This window comes from Chamaea fasciata, unplaced genomic scaffold (genome assembly GCF_029207755.1).
Source record: "Chamaea fasciata isolate MVZ Bird 193981 ecotype frontalis unplaced genomic scaffold, bChaFas1.0.hap1 SCAF_3, whole genome shotgun sequence".
NCBI classification, from domain to species: domain Eukaryota; kingdom Metazoa; phylum Chordata; class Aves; order Passeriformes; family Sylviidae; genus Chamaea; species Chamaea fasciata.
This window is the reverse complement of record NW_027094088.1, coordinates 90,620,058-90,635,943: the sequence shown is the minus strand read 5'-3', so window position 1 is coordinate 90,635,943 and position 15,886 is coordinate 90,620,058. Positions and strand designations below refer to the sequence as shown.

At 45.1% G+C, this 15,886-nt stretch overlaps 1 protein-coding gene across 1 annotated transcript in view; it reads right to left on the bottom strand.

Moving 5' to 3' along the window:
• Positions 1 to 11,653, bottom strand: part of ELOVL5 (ELOVL fatty acid elongase 5) — a 39,599-nt gene extending 27,946 nt beyond the window's left edge. The window contains exon 1 of the mRNA XM_066179774.1: positions 11,604 to 11,653. The gene's annotated coding sequence lies outside the window, so the exon portion shown is untranslated. The remainder of the gene's footprint in view (positions 1 to 11,603) is intronic.
• Positions 11,654 to 15,886: the final 4,233 nt, after the last annotated feature.

Below are 15,886 nucleotides of genomic sequence, written 5' to 3'. Positions count from 1 at the left end.
AACAGACAAGAACAGCTTTGACACTGCTGCAAGGCTGCTTTCATTCCTTCCCTACTCTCCACCCTGCCTGGGTGGAAAGAACCTGGAAAAACTGAGGTAGCCCCAAAGAAAGCAGCCAAGCAAGAAGATCAGCTTTCAGCCAGGTCCATCCCACTGCTGATTTACTGCAGGAGAAGCAGTAACACGATGCAGACATGTGGGTGATGAAGAGGTCTTACATGGCTGAAGATAAGCAAAGCCACCACACTGCACCCAGCAAGGAACCATGGCAAAAAGAAAGGCAAATGAAACAGACAAAATGGAAGATGTAGAATGTCTAACGCAGAACTCTAAAATGCTATTAAGAGGAGGCCAAAATAAAATGCACTGCACAATCATCGTTTTACATATAAGAATGGTTGTAGTGGAAATTACAGAATTTGCAGAAAAAAGAAAGCACAAAATAACAAAAGGTCATTTAGGATATGTCATGCAGAACTAACTTAGATTTCTTAAATATAATTGTAGCAGCATGAATTGACAGATCACTGCACTGTAAAAAGCAACAACAAAAAACCCAATCTTGATATGTTCAAACTATGAAAGAGGCAGATTTTAGGATGTGTTAGCCTGTTTCTGTCTTGAAAACTGCAGGACTAAGGATGGTCTCAAGGCAGGTCAGGCAGGGGAAGGGGGGAAAAGTTAACCATCAAGAGACCAAACACATGAAGAACCAACAAAACATTTCCCTCAAGTAAAGGCAACTCGAATGTTTTATTCAATCTAAACACAGCTTAAGTATTCCAATAGAAACAGTGCTAATGAAAATAAATACACAGAAAAAGACTGAAATAAAAAGCTAAGGAGGCAGTTAATATGACCAAAACCTCTTGCTACACCCTGGCCAGCCTGCAGCCTTGAGGACAGAGGGGAAGAATCTCCTTTAATTCTCAGCCCTATATGTTATACTGTAATAAACAACAAACAACAACCTTACTAGTGATTTGAGACATCTTGAACACGGTAGCCCAAGACTAAATTTCAGTGGGAAGTTTGACTTTCTGGTAATAACAAGTATTTTTTACTTGATGCCCAAAGCTTATAATAAATTTGTTAGATGAGAAAATCACATTGCTATGCAATTAGTGATTTACACATAGGAAACAATTCTGACTACAGCAAAGTGAAAACCTAACTTACAGTGTCTTTTATAAGCTCTCATATTCTGCCAGGAGTGAAAGGAGAATCAAGTGATGTTTCATCAGCAACACTTGTAAAGCAACTCTTTAAATTCTGGGCAAAAGACATGCTCTTCAGCCTCTATATTAAGACTCTGCACATTAACTATAAAAATTTCAACATATTAAGTTACTCAGCAAGTAACCCTGTATATTCTGAGTGTGCCTACTTCATACATGTTTTGTACAGACTGTGTAGGATACAGAATAATGCTTCAGGCAATTAAATTGCTTATTCATGTCAGCAGCTCTCAAAGTCTTCCTCTCTGGAATCTCACCACCACCACATCTTTATTTTTACTCTATGCTAAAAGCAAAACATGTTTTTGTGCAAAAAACTCTTTCATTAGGCAATTTTTCAAGAACCAAAACACCATTCCTGTAGTTGCAGGTTATTTTTCCACAATGCTTTTATCTCTGTGTAATACAAGCCCTCCACATAGATGTGTCATCTCTAAATCAAACAGCAGCAACAGGACCCTTCAATTAAACAGACCAGTTATTCTTGACCAGGGAGTTAAATGCTCAAGTTCATATCCCCACACTGGAACTGGTATGTGGTGGAGGAATAAGGTTAGCGAAAAAAAACAAAAATGAAAAACTACCCAAAAACCCTTGTTAACATTCTACTCTCGTGTTAATGACTGACAGCTTAGGTGGGAATTTGGTAAGGATCTTAGAAGAGCAATGATGCTGTGAGGATGTGCCAGAACCACGAATGGCTGATTAGAGCTTCTCCATTGGTTCGGTGCAAAACCCAGCCCTGCTCCTCTGTTCTGCAAAACAACCCTTCAGAGTGTTGGGTGAGTGACATTTTAAAAAGCAAAGACTGAAAAAATAGACACAGACAGACATACAAAAGTGTGAAAAGGTGCAGCAACAAAAAGTTAATTAAGGAGAGCGCAGGGAAACTACGTAACTTCTCAGCTATGTCAGAAGAAGAAGATTTCTTCACATGTGAAGTTGGCCACTGAGTAATTGCAGGTTCAAAGATGGTCATCTCCTTCCAAGGCCCTGCATCTCTCCTTTGAAGGCAACACAATATTCAAGGATGTAAATAAAACCCTCCAAGAGGACTGTTTTTCATACACTGTAAAGTGTTGTTAAAACCTGCAACATTACTGTGTTCTCACAGAGAAACATCTCTGTTTCCCACCCTTCAGGATGTAAGACTGTAGTTTAACAGCTTCCTAAATGTGTATTTTAAGACACAAAGTCAATCCCACAGATGCTTAGAAAACTGCACTGTGCTATACACAACCGATACCTGAGCTGATGCATTGTTTGAGCCTGACGTGTTTTGTGAAACCAAGCAGCATTCAGTCTGCACAACTGGAAATTCATCATAGCTCTGCAATTGTTCAGCTAGAGTTTAGATTTGAGTATCTGATCTAAACAAAGCCAGCACTGAATTTAGAAAGTATGAACCAATTAAGACAGACTTTAAAAAAAAGAGAAACATTTGAAAATAACATTAGCAGTCCCTTCCTGCACCATAATGCAACCACTTAGCAGTGGTGATAGAACAAGAAATCAATACAAAGAAGTACCAAAGGATATTAATTTTATTCTGCAAGGCATGACCAGACTTGCAGCCTGCTTCTGCGTGTTTCAAAGGGAGATGATGATGGTTTTGAAAGGGCTAAAAAAAGAATAAAGAACTTAGAGGTTCTGGGAACCTGTCAAGTAAAAGTGGAGAAACGGGTATGGCCTCTAGAAAATTACTTGGGAACGTAATGAAGGCTGTAAAACCAGAGGACAGAGTGTCATGGTTTGACTAGCTGGTAAATAAAACCCCACAGCTGCTTGCTCACCCCTCTGCAGACCTGGTGGAATAGAGGAGAGAATCAGAAAAAGGTAAAGCCTGTGGATAAGAACAGCTTAATAAATGAATGAAAATTAGCAATAACAACAACAACAATAATAATAATAATAATGAAAAAGGAGGTAACAAAAAGAGAGAGGGAGGAATAAAACCCAAGAAAGACAAGTGATGCACAATACAATTGCTCACCACTCATGGACTGATGCCCAGCCCATCCCTGAGCAGCAATTGGCCCCTCCCAGCCAACTCCTATCAGTTTATACACTGACTATGACATCCTGCAGTATGGAACATCCCTTTGGCCAGTTTGGGTCAGCTGTCCTAATGGTGCTTCCTCCCAGCTTCTTGTGCACCTGCTCACTGGCAGAGCATGGAACACTGGGAAGTCCTTGACTTAAAGTACACTCGGCAACAATTAAAACATCAGTGTGTTATCAATATTATTCTCATATTAAGCCCAAAACACAGCACTGTACCAGCTACTAAGAAGAAAATTATTCCAGATGAAACTAGGACACAGAGCTCTTACTCTTTAAACTCACATGACAAGTGGTCTGACACCGCCAACTCTGAAAATGACTTGCAGCCATGCACAATTTTTACCTTTAAGAATGTAGAGGCAGCAGCAACAACAGATGGACTAGCAGGCCAATGATCTACACTGAAACACAGTGGCCTTTCCATGATAACCTGTATTATTTTATTATTTTTACTGAATAAACAAATGCAGTACTCCTTATTTGCTCAGTGCCATCTCTCTCAACCTCTGTGTGAGGATCTGCCACCCTATACTGCTGCTGTTCCCTTGTACTTGTGCCCTCCTCTAGTCCTTACACTGTGTTTTAAGCTCTTGCAGATAGTGATGGAGACACTCACATAAAACCTCTCAGCCCATGGTTGAGTCTAGTGGCTGGGACCTGACACACCCAGCACCCCTCCTACAGCCAGAGCAAACAAGAGGCTGCAGAGGCAACCATGGTCTAAGCTGCGCCTTCTGGGTGGCAAACAACTCAGAATTCAAAAAAATATGAAAAAACCTGCTCAAATCTTTTGAAAGAGGCTTTTCTGCTTAGGTGTGTTACAGAAGCAGAGAAAAAAAATCCATAAGTAACCAGACCTACTGGACTGGCAGCTTACTTACTGTCACTATATCACACATGTTAATAAATAAAGAACATTCTGCACCATGTTGTACAAACACAGGTCTTTTCCCCATTAATGAGGCTTTATGCATGCACAAAGTCATGCTCACAAGATTAATGCAAACCTTAACAACATGCCAAAAGGCCACTATATACCAAGTGAATCAAGGGATAAATGCATGATGCAAGGGATAAACACGACCCTAATTTAGGACAACCAGCTGAGTTTGCACCAGTTCACAGGGTCTGTGATCAGCTAAGAGCAAACTCTCCACATCAGTACTGCAAAACAGAAATGAACCACCAAACCACAGACATTCACCATAAGCATCTGCTGGCCTGCAATCCACAGAAGCATGTACATAAAATGCAAGCACAACTTTCACTGTGTTCTTCAAAGCCAAATCCAGATTTTTGTGCCTGTCCCAACACTGGCCTGCAGCCACCACACAAGCCCTTCCTCAAAAGCATGCTAGCAGCCATGTGAATGAACTGACTCCACAGATGGTTTCCAACACAGGCCATGCACCCAAAGTAAAATGACATTTGAACGTCAACATGCAAAAAGGTTTCTCAAGTTCCTTTTTCTAAAGGGCAGGTCAATGTTAAACATTGAAGAATGTCATCCTCCTAACCGGTTAAAGGTTTCATTATTGTTATTTAAGTCAAAGGTTCTCCCTACTGTTTGGCAAGGAGATGATTCTCAAAATGATGGTTCAAAACATTAGTGTTTTAAGGAGTAATCCAAGAGCAGGAAATATTCCTTCAGGAAAAGGTTAACTGAAGTTTTCTGATTGAATTATGTGCATAGAAATAGCATACCTAAAGGGAAGCCTACATAGATTAAGGTTTAAAGGCCTAGAGTTTCCCAAATCTTCATTGTCTCAAGTGAACCCAAACGTGAGGATACAGGATCAGATCAAGGACTACACCTCTACAGTCAGACCATGCTGACAATGATACAGTAGTGGCAAATGTAAGAGTAGATTTATTTTATTTGTTTCTAAGAGCTTCAAGATCTCTCTTTAAATGTAGGTGTCATGGTTTTACCTCAGCAGAGGAGCTGCTCCTCCACAAAGTTGTGGTCTGCTCCAGACCTTAACCATATGGGGTCTAAGGGAAGAAGGTATTTTCCCACAACTAGGACTTGCTAAGGACTCTTTAGTCAACACAGGTACAGCAGAAATACAGCTTTAACCCAAAATGCTTCCCAGCAAACTTTTAACAGCAAAAAGTGAGGGAGAAAAAGAAAAAAAAAAAAAGGCAAACTTGCCTTTTTATGAATTAACTAGCTAAACATATGAGGTGCATTTGGTTTAATAAACTAAATGACATTATTCTGCAAATTAATACTCGTTAGTTTTTGTCTAACCCTGGTAACATCCTTAAGATGACACCAACAGAAACTCCCACTGGCATACAGAAAAGCTGGAGTATTACCTGAAATCAAGACTACATCCGTTTTGAAATCAAGTACATGTTTTACAGCAGAGCCTGAACATGCGCATAGGAAGAAAGCAATTACCCTCCAGTCACCGCAAAGACAGCTGGCAAGAAGAGAAACAGTTTTCTCAAGGTCAAGAGGGAGAGGAGTGCTTCCAAGTGATAACAGAAGAACAGCCACTTAGTTCAAATCACTGACCCAGAGTCTCAAAGAGGAGGGTTATGTAGGGATCAAAGCGCAGGGCACAATTTGAAAATGCTGGAAAAAAGGCTTATTCCACATTTGCTGTGTTGCACAATCAAGTTTTATCTCCTGTAAATGTTAGGGCAACTTAGCATATTTAGTCACTGCCCAAAGCATATCATTTAGCAGGCAAATGTTTGATACGAAGTTTTGACATAGAGGTCAATTAAATACAGACAATTCTAGCTTAAATACAAGTTCATTAAATGTCTGTATATTTCTACCTGCCCAGTAGGCCATTGGTCATTAATAAAGCTATCATTAATGAAGCACAACCTTTACAGTTAGTAAAGGTTTAATAAGGGCACCAAAAATTCCCAGTTGCAACGGGATGCCAAGGCCACGTCAACTCACAACACTGAGCTCAACATAAGTAGCATGATTCATTTGTTCATGGAAAAGTGAAAATTGCACTTAGCAGCATGCATTTTTTGTAAAATCTGTACACCTGTAAGGTTTATTCCTGTTTAACAAGAGCAAACTATTTCACTAGGAAAATTAAATAATTCTCCAATGCATCCAATACAGCAGGAAAGCATTTACCAACCACATACTTCAGACAAGTTTGTTCTTGTGCTCTGTTTGCTCTGTAAGATAATGCATTCTAAATGCCAAAACACAAACAAAGAAACCAAGGCAATAAATTTCAGGAGATTAATTTCATTAAATAGATATAAGGAGACCCAATGTGTACACAGTCGATAGCAACTCTACAAGTTACGTCCATAATAAGACTGAAGGCAGCATTCATTTGATTTGTCAATCAAAAAAATCAATTCATGTCACTGTTTGCATTACCCTCATCAAAGAAAAATCTACCTGGTGTTCTGCTGGATGACTAGGACAGGCTTTGGTGCCCTCAGAAACTCAGATATAGATCACTTCTACCAATCAGCACTCAGAAACTGCAGGGATGTCAGCCTAAGCAATGCCCTCTTAACCATATTGCTGCAATACCAAATTTAAACAGCCTTAGAAAAGGTCAGAGCGAAGCAATCTGACCTGGAAAATAAGTTTTTAAACAGACCAACTTCTACGTAATTTATTGATTATCCTTTTCATTTGTCCTTCCGTGTTCTTCCATTTAAGGGAAAAAGCATTTTCAACACTAGAATGCACAAACTGCAGGAATCTCTGTATTTTTAAAACATTTAAGAATCACAAAACAAATTAGCAACGACATTACAAAGATTATTGTCAGTTTTGTGAAGTGTCTGAATGCACGTGGAGAAGTGTGCCCTGACTATCATGCAGAAAGCATCGATTTCTTCAGTCTATTATATAGCAAAACAGTTTTTAAAAGCTTTTGCTGCAGTCTGGAAGAGCGTAATTTTGTACATTGTAAAAACAGGAAAACAAAAGCATTACTGGAAGAGCTGAGGCCAACAGCCCCCATGGTATTCCTATGTCTAAATAGTTTCAGAGCTCTCACCCCCACACAACTAATTCAGGACATGGTAATCACAGAAGGCAACAGAAGGGGATTGACACTAAGAGGACAAAATGAATGAGTTGTTATGCAGGGGAGGTTATAGTAAACAACATAATTACCTATATGTGCCTTCACGCCCTAAAGGAAGAGCTTCCAAATCTAAGTGGAGCTTTTGTAGCTGTGAAGAGCCAACATTTTGCTTGTGATCTATCTTAAGACAGCAGGTGTAAAACAACATGCCAAGAAAGAATAGGTAGAGGTATTTGTGGCACTGCTCTTCAGCAATAAAAGAGCACCCCTGCCTCTCTAAGTTCTAAGTAAGGGAACAAAACCTCTAAGTCCTGAACAAAAAAACCCCAACACACCGCCAAGAGCCCATTCACCCCAAAGGGCTTTCTCAGTCCAAAAGAGCCTTCCTGGCATGAGTTGTCAGAGGGAACAACTCTGCACAGCACAGTTACTCTGGCTTCCTGCCACCATGCTGATAATTCAGACCCAGAGAGCTAAGTCACGTACCATGTGGGTAGCAGGGTAACACCTGACATGGCACTGAACCCACCCTCTGACCCAACCACTGCTCCACACCAGCACACTGCTCCCGCCCTGCCCACTGGGCCGGCAGCAGCGAGAATGAACGCTCACCGGTGACAGCCTTTTAGCACTAGGTCCAAGAGGGTCGGAGGGGACACCACTACACGGAGGCATGACACTGTTTTAACATGGCACTGTAGGCAACTGCTGTTTCTCTCCCAAAAATTTTTCTCAGGCAGGATACAGATAGCATTAAGCGGGAGATTTGCTTTGTCTGCCACTGAGTGAGGGTTGCTGAGACCACCAGAAGAAGGCAGAAGACAGGTATTTTAACCTCGTGCTTTGTCTGGGTGTCTTTTTCCCTAGCTCAGCAGAAACAGAAGCTTTTGATGTTGCAATGTTTACTGCCCCAAAAATGAAGAAGGTAAAGGAATGAGGTCAGCTCACTACTTGAGAGCATTTAACGAATTAGCAACTGAATGTCACTTACAAGGGACATGCCTGCAAAGGGGCAGCTCTGGATGACACTCAGCACTGAGCTCTCCATCTGTGGCTGCTGGACTTGAGCACCAGGTCAGCCTGAAATCCTAAAATATTGTCAGTTCCACCATCACCCCCAAAAATCTGAATCTTCAAACATATTTTCAAAACTCTGCTCCTACCAAGTTGCAAAAGAAAGTGCAATTAAAGGAACTGTCCAGAGGCCTGATGGATCTACAGTACTATTTCAAATTTACCTTTTTTTTGTTCTGTTAACTTATTTTCTCTAAGTTAATTCCTCTTATAAACAACACAAAATTAAAGTCAGCAGGGAAAGAAGAGATTAGACTAGAGAATTCAAAATATTTTATTTCAGTTCTGGCTGTACTAAAGACAAAGAATGCAACAAGAAGAATTCATGCTGAGAAATTTAAGAACAACATCAACTTACTAAAAATACTGCAATAAGTAAACCCAGACACTGGTCAGACAGCACATAAACTAAATATCATTAATGACACTATATTTAAGTACCAAATATGCATGAGTTTTAATCAAAGACAGTCCATCTAATCAGCTGCTGCTAGGTAAAAGGCATTAACTCATAAACTGCAGCTGTTTTTTAAAAAGCAGCCGGAGGCAGACCTTTGCCAGCTTGCAAGACAAAGCCACGCTGCATATTCATTTCACTGCTGCTCTCCCTGGTTGCATTTGAATGCTAAAATACAGGAGACTTAAGTCAGAACACATGACAAACTCACTTAGCTACTTATGAATAAAAAACACCAAGAAGAGCTTCCAGCACACATTACATATGTAATGTGTGCCTTGTATGAAAATCAGTGAAGTCAAGCAAAATTCCGGCATATCTTTTAGTGCTCTTAACCAGTATCAGCTGGCAACAGCATCCCTGAGGGCAAATCCATGCTTAACTTCGGCAAACTCAGCACAGTGGTCCTTTTCATTTGCTCTTAAGTTCACATAAAGCTGGGAAGGGATCTCCAGCCAGCTGACCCCAGCTATCTCCAGGTTAGAACGAGTTTCAGATAAAATCCTCCCTCTGTGTGCAAGCACAGGAACCCCCAGCCAGAGAACCTGCGTTGGCTACCTGCTGCTTTGAAAGCAGACCTTGTCTAGTGCATCACAAATACACCATAAAAAAACTCCAGCTTTTATTGCTAAACAGCATCAGAGGATCACGTGTGCCACAGGCTAACTCTCCCCGACACAGCTTCAGCTGTTGTTAGCAGCGGTGAGCCTGCACCGGGACTCATCTCTAGCTATGGAGTATTTTAACAGCAGAGGAAAATCTCGGGCTGTGACTGCACCGAAGGAGCGAGGAGGGCTTAGAGTGAAATACATCGCAAAATTCCTCAGCGTTATTCATAAGCTCTTAATCAAACCAAATAAATCCCCTCCCTCTACGCTAGCAGCTTCATACTGATGCAGCAGCACCATCAGCCCGCATCTACAAAAACTTCGCAGAGCCGCAAACCCTCCACCCAAGCGCGGCCACCGGCGATAATTTCAGCCGGCGGTTTACGGCAGGCCCGCGGCTGCCTGGTCCTGGCAGGGATCTGCTCTGGCAGAGATAACCTCACCCTGGATGCAACCTGGCCCAAAACTCCCGCGAAAGGCTGTGCCGCCACGGGAGACGCCTCATCCTCCTCTTGTTTCAGCTGCAGGGCGTGTTTCCATTTGCACAGAGCGGTTTTGGAGACTTCCTGATGGGAAGCATCCCAACTGCAGCCATGCCCCTGCCTTGTTTTCCCTCGCCATCGCTAGGAGCCGGCTGAGCTCTTTGCTGGAGTTTTCTGTCACAGCCACGAGAACTCTGCCATGGCACTGAATCCCACGGCATCAGAGATCACCCGAAGCACTGAGAATACAAATGAGCCGTACGGTGCACTGGCGTTCAGCCGCGGCTGGGACACGGCGCGGGCAGTGCACCCAGCTGCCGGAGGGAGAAACGCCTCTTTTGTCGTCTGCCAGGAGCTCTCCTTGCTGAGCAAGCAAAGGTGCTACTATTCCTGCCCAGGTCTGCAAAAACCGACCTTTTGTCTGCAGACTCACAGCACAGATCGACACCGGAAAGATCTCTGGAGCGAGATCCTCAGATGCTGCATCCCTGGGAATCAGGGGAATAAGGGCAGAAAAGCAACAAACGCAGGCAGAGGAGAAAACACGTTACCCAAGACAATACCTCACATAACCCCGGGCACTGCTTCTAATGCTGCCGGTGCCCGAGGGCTTCCAGGAGATGAAGAGATAAAAGCAAAGTGATAAAGTTTTTAAGGAAGTCCCCGCACAGGCATCTGACACACTGACACATTTCTGTCGTTTGCCCTTCCTTTTCTGCTGATTTCCTAAGGCATGTACTCTTTAAACATCTGGGTTTTAAAACGGGCCGGCCCCTTTCAGAAGCACTTTCAGAAGCACTGCACATGTCCAGGGCGCTGGTTTAAGGCGGCGTCTGTCCTGTCCCACACACGGACCCGGGAACTACCGTGCCCGCGGCTCCAATTCCAAACCAGTAAGGCGGTCAGGGGGGCTGGGCAGGAGCTCAGGGAAGAAGGAGAAGTAACAGCCTTCTCTGCCGAGGCCGACGAGCCCTTCCGCTGACACCCTCCCTCTCCGCCGGGCTGCTCCCCCGGTCGGCAGCAGCCGCCTCAGCGGGGCCGGGATGGCGGGATGCACACCCCACACATCCGTCACGGCGGAAAAAGACGGATCAGGGTTTCTGTCTTGGAACCGTGGCAGCGCTCAGCCCTCCGCGAGCTCCCCGGGAAGGCAGCTACGGCCGAGGATGGGGACTGAGGTGCAGGGTCTCCTCCCTTCCTGCCCCTGTTATTTCACCCCACCCCGTGCCCCGCACGGCGGAAGGCGCTGCCGCCGCCGCCCGGGATGCAGTATCCATGGCAATGCGGGATTGCATCATGCTCTTGACTAAATTGCACCGGGAAAAAGACGCTCCCGGCGAGAGCCCCGTCTCTTCCGCCGCCCCGTCCCCTCCCTTCCCCGGCCGGCCTGCCCGCCACTGCCGGCCCCGTCCCCGGCCGTAGCCCCGCCGCTCCCCGCCGGGCACCAAGCCCCCGCTCCGCTCCGCGCACCGCCAGCGCTGCCGCCGCACTTGTTGCGCGCCCCGCGGAGCGGCGCCCCCCGCCCGCCGTAGCCCCCGTCCCCCTCGTCCTCCGCATCCCCCTCCGGGCCCGGGCGGCCGCGCCGCATCCCGTCTCCAGGCGGAGAGCCCCGGCGCTGCTCTCCCGCCCGGCCGGGGACGCGGCCCTACCTGGCGGCGGCGGCGGCGGCGCTGGGGGCAGCGGGCGGCACCGGCCGGTCTGTCCCGCTGCGAGCCGCGGGGGCGGGGCCAAGGGGCGGGCACGGGCCGGCGGGCTCCGCCCCCCGCCGGCCGTGGGCTGACGGTGACGTCAGAGTGGTGCGGGGGGCTCACGGGCGGCGGCGGAGGGGCGCTATGACGTCACGGCGGCAGAGAGCCAATGGGCGGCGGGGGCGGCTCGTGCGGGGCTCCCGCCGGCCGGGGCTCGGGGCCGCCGCGTCCAACAGGTCCCGGCGGGCGGGGGGACGGCCGGCAGCTCCTCGGCCCTCAGGGCTCTCAACCCGGGCCGTGGCAGCGGGGGGCCCCTGTGAAAAACAATATGGGACCATGTAATTAAAGACTGTCATAATCAGATGAGCCGCGGGCCTACATTAACGGTCCCGGGCAGATGTAGTTGATGTTGTTGATGTAGTGTTTTGAAGTATCGGGCTTTGCAACACGACAGCATTTTTGATGGTAACCTCTGGCTGCAATTAAGTAGGTAGTATTTTAACTCAGTTGTATAATAAAACCGCTGGTTTTGTGTAATTTACATGCATATGCTGAGCTGGTCCCCACAGTGTCAGATGTCTGAGGAAGGAATCTCAAAGCACCCTCTTTGGCTCCTTTCCAATGGCAGGGATGCTCAACAGAGGAAAAGTCCTGTCCATGCTCTCCAGACACCTTGTTACATTCCCGAGGTCCTAATGGGGCCACTAGTGAGGGTGCCTTGCTGTACCTATGGCCAACAAGAAGAAACCTGTTTGTTTCTTTCCCTCTCTCACGTATTCTGTCCTGATGGAAGATGACCTTTTAATTTTTTCCCCTTCCCTAAGAGTTTGTTCCATCTCTTTGTTAATTAAATGAAAATGCTACATAAATAAAGAACAGCTTTGCTTTGCAAAGGAGAGGAGTCAAGCAGCAATTTGCATGGGGTTTATTCAAGATCAAGTATCTCCACTGTATGGGAAGCAGTTAGCAATTTTAGAAAGCTGAAGTAAAAAGGGTTTCCTGGAGCTTTCCCTCAGTTATAGAAGACAGCTGGTTGGGTGAAGCTGGCTATGCCAACCCAACATCCAGTCACTTCTCCTGGGCAGTGATACCATGTCCACAGTCATTTACCAAGGCCCGTGTCCATGGTCATTTATCTGAAGCAATGTATTGCAACCTCACCTCAGCTGATTGAAGCCCAGTGTGCAAACAGCCCCCAGAGATGATGCTGGGTTGGAAATAGTCAAGGAGAGGTCCCAGGAGGGTCAACCCTGTCCGGGGGTGCATTAGGCACAGCATCACCAGCTGGTCAAAGGAGGTGATTGCCCCACTCTGCTCTGTGCTGGGGTGGCCTCACCTCAAGTCCTGTGTGCTAGTTTGGTCACCACAATATAAAAAGGACATTAAGCTATTTGAGACCATCAAAAGGAGGGCCACGAGGATGTGAAGGGTCTTAAGGGGAAGCTGTATGAAGGGCAGCTGAGGTCACTTGGTCTGTTCAGCCTGGAGGAGACTGAGGGGAGACCTCATTGTGGTTTTCAACATCATCACGAGGGATAGTGCAGGAGCAGGCACTGATTTCTTCACTCTTGTGACCAGAGGCAGGATTTGAGGAAATGTCATGGAGCTGAGTCAGGGGAGGTTTAGGTTGGATATCAGGAAAGAGATTCTTCACCCAGAAGGTGTTTACGCACTGGAACAGACTCCCCAGGGCAGTGGTCACAGCACCAGCCTGACAGAGTTCAAGAAACATCTGGACAGTGCTCTTGGGCACACGGTGTGACTCTTGGGGTGGACTCAGGAGTTGCATTCAGTGGGGGGGTCCCTCCGACTCAGCATATACTATGATTCTGTGATTCTATGATTCTCTGAGTACAATAATGCAGATTCTTTCCCAGTGGGATCAGAAATGATGTTCCTTAAGCTCTTTCTGGAATAAGACAAAATCTAGCGCTAAACACTGAGGCTATGCCACTGTTCTTTAATCTTATTTCTTTTATTAGAGTAAGATGTTAGGAATGCTATTTGGTTTATGTTGAAGGGGTTTTTTTCCTGTTTTTGTTTCAAAGCTCAAATTTTTATTTCCCTGAAGGACCAAACTCTTGCCTATGTGTTTTACCCCTTTGGAAAAAAACCCCAAACCCTACGAAGACCAGCACAACTGTCAGGTGCCTTTCTGAAGACCCTTCGCCCAAATTTGTGTTTTGGATGTTTCTGAAGCATCCCTTCCTGTTTGTGAGAAGTCAAGCCATCTTAATTGAATAAGGCACAAGTCCCATTTTTTCTCACTTGAGCCAAAATGTGCTGAGCTCACTGAAACGTGACCAGCATTAGGTCTTTTCACATCTTTCACACTTTATTTAAAGCACATTTCAGTGCTTTAAATAAAATTCCTTCCCAACAGGCATACACATTTGTTTCCATGGTTTATTGATGAGAGATGATTGCACTGAGTGTTACTTTCACAGCCAAAACAGCTTTCTAAATCTGGAAGGTGCTTAAATAATTAAGACTCTATCTGGCTGTTTAAAAATAAAAAATAAGAACTTGAGATGCAGAAAGGGATGGAGCAGGGCACAGGGAGTGTAGCTGGGGAGTGAGCAGCACCCTGTGAGCAGCAGGAAAGGGATGTACTGCTTCCTGGTCCCCACACTGCATCCCACAGTCAGAGAAGCGTGTCCCAGGCCCACCAGAGGCTGGCACATACCTGCTTTGCCTCCCTTCACTTTGGAGCTTGCCTTTCTTGCTTGGTAGTGGGGTTTTAATGAGACTCTGTATGCCCTGGGTGCCAAGTGGTCCTGGAGAGGAAAGATACAACAGCTGATGGAGGCAACAATGAGGCCGGGGGGTGAGATTTTAGGTTTGCAAACCCGGCTCCAATGTGAGACTCCCAGACTGCCAGCTGGTCTGCTGGTTCATCCCTCTCCTGGTCTTTCCAGAGCGCTCATGCTGTAATCAGTCAGAGAACAAGAGCAAGGTCACCGCATGGGAAATGTCATTTCAGAATTACTCATTTGGGAGAACTAAGCAAACAATGCCAAATATTTTGGCACTAAACGTTTGGCATTTAATAGGGGTAGGAGCTGGCCATTGTCATTCTGGGCTGCAGATGTATTGAGCATCATCCTCATCTTCTAAGAACATCTGCAGGTTTATCTGGAGTGAAGACATTACCATTGACCTCTCCACCGAGCACTGATGAAATTGCTGCTGGTATATTTGCTCAGGAGGGGCTTCAGAGACCTCGTTATCAGAGTGGAATCAACAAGGCTGGAGTTCAGAGAAGGGCAAATTAAACATTATTCAGGATTTAGACAGAAGGATTGCTAGGGCTGATGTAAAATAAGTTATACCTTACATATAATTTTAACCTGTATCTCATGACTATTGTAATCCTACATTTTGAGAGAGAAGAGGAAGAATCTGAGCACTGTGGAAAGTCAAGTCCTGGGTGACCCAGCCTAGGCAGCAGCAGCAGCAGAGGTGACAAAGAGACCTCAGCAGACAGGGCTATCCTCACTTAATCAATGGGAGACAAAGGGAAGAGGTTAAATAGATACTAGTGTTTGAGAGCATGGGTGAGAAGAGAACAGCTGGAACATTTGAAAGTAGAGTGAAAAGTCAGTGAGGGCTGCAGCACTGAGAAGACAAAAGAGCTTGGAATGGAAGGTCCACCAGCATGGATAAAGGGTTAGAAGTGTGTGTTCCAGGGAAACAAGCCCAAATGATTTTCTTGTGGGAGGTGAGTTACTAAATCTGTCTTTTCTTCTTCTTTTTTTTTTTTAAACTGTTAGAAATCCTAGCTATGCCTATGTAGTAAAGGTTCATCATACACACTGTAATGAATAGGTCCTTGTTTTGATTAGAAACAAATTAATCCAGTTTTTCCGGAAGTAAATGAATAAATTGATTAGAATAAATAACCATCATTTGCCACTCAGTCATCTTAACGAGATTTTTCAATTTTGCCTGAGTTTGCCTTGGCATCCCTCCAAACTGACTGTGGTAGCTCCATGTTCTTTATCAGCGCAGTAAATGGGATGTGATTACTGTTCCTAGATCAAACACTGGACTAAAGAATCAGGCTTGAAACTGCAACATCTATTTCTTCTGAATATGGCGTTTTCTTCTTTTGTGCAGATGACAAATGCTTCATGCTGTGTGTACAACTTTGTTTAACTTCTAAGTACTTGACCTTTGTAGGAAAAGCTTCCAAGCAAGTCTTACTTCACAATTTTATATTTTCAGGTCTCATGAGCAAGTGA